Raw genomic sequence first — 1062 nt, 5'->3', positions numbered from 1 at the left:
ATGATTTTTATTGCATAGGATAATTGTGAGGATTAAGCCGAGTACCTAGTTATAACACTTAGTAAACATGAGCTGCTCTCCTCCTGCGTCGGAACGATTGCTGCAACGTCTTGGGAGAGCATCTCGGAGGAAAGGGTACCTCCCTTTTCCCATGGGCCAGAGGGTGTGCTGGGTGAGTGAGCAATGCCCTGTCTGTGTGGCTCAGGAGCACCCAGGTGGGGAGGTAAGATATAACAGTCTCGTGGGGAGTCTTGGTTATCAGCCGCTGCTGTCTCCACCCATTCTAATCTACTTGTTCCTTTGATATTTTGCATGCAACACTCATCCTTAATGTAAGCAAGAGGCATGAAAATGCTGGAAATAAGTGGCAAATAATGCTCAACAGTAATAAATTAAAAGAAGTGAGTCTCCTTGTCCAAGATTGCCCTTTCAAGTGAGGTACTCTCAACTGGAGGAAACGGCCATGGGCCTTTTCTGTGCTATGAATGACCAGTGGCCCCGCCCAGCTTGTGATCCTTGTCATTGGTGGCTTTTTCTGTCTCCTCTTCTCCTCCTGTCTCTGCACCTAGACAAGGAACAGGACAGGAGCAGGACAGGCACCTGCTCACCTGCTCACCTCCCCTGACCTCGTCCGCAGTGTGCGCAGCCTGGTAGGTCTCTGCCTTGTGCTCAGGCAAACTTGATTCTTACAGCAGCCCCTGGAGGGGAGTAGAGCAGCACCACCACCTTCACTGACAGGGAAACTGAGGCACAGAAATGCGAGATGGCTTATTAAGTCAAGCTGGGGAGTTGAGCTGGGAATGTGCGAGCCTGTGGCAGAGACTGGGGTTGTCTGAAACCTGAAAGCACTGTTTGAGAGAGAGGGCAGCCTTGTGTGTGGGCAGCCAGTGCTGGTGTTCTGCTGGCTAAATGCCATCATGAAACTGAAGGCATCTTTTAAGCAGCAGTGGGAACCGGTTTTATTTTCTACCTCTTTCTCGTTCTTGAAACACACACGTGTGCCAGGACATAGAGATGTTGTTACATGAATGAAGGTCAAAGGAGCACACAAAAAATAGCAAG

The sequence above is a fragment of the Cavia porcellus genome, unplaced genomic scaffold (assembly GCF_034190915.1).
Source record: "Cavia porcellus strain 051 isolate PalLab524CR breed Dunkin Hartley unplaced genomic scaffold, mCavPor4.1 scaffold_19, whole genome shotgun sequence".
In the NCBI taxonomy this organism is placed as follows: domain Eukaryota; kingdom Metazoa; phylum Chordata; class Mammalia; order Rodentia; family Caviidae; genus Cavia; species Cavia porcellus.
The sequence above is the reverse complement of the archived record's forward strand: the minus strand, read 5'-3'. Positions refer to the sequence as shown.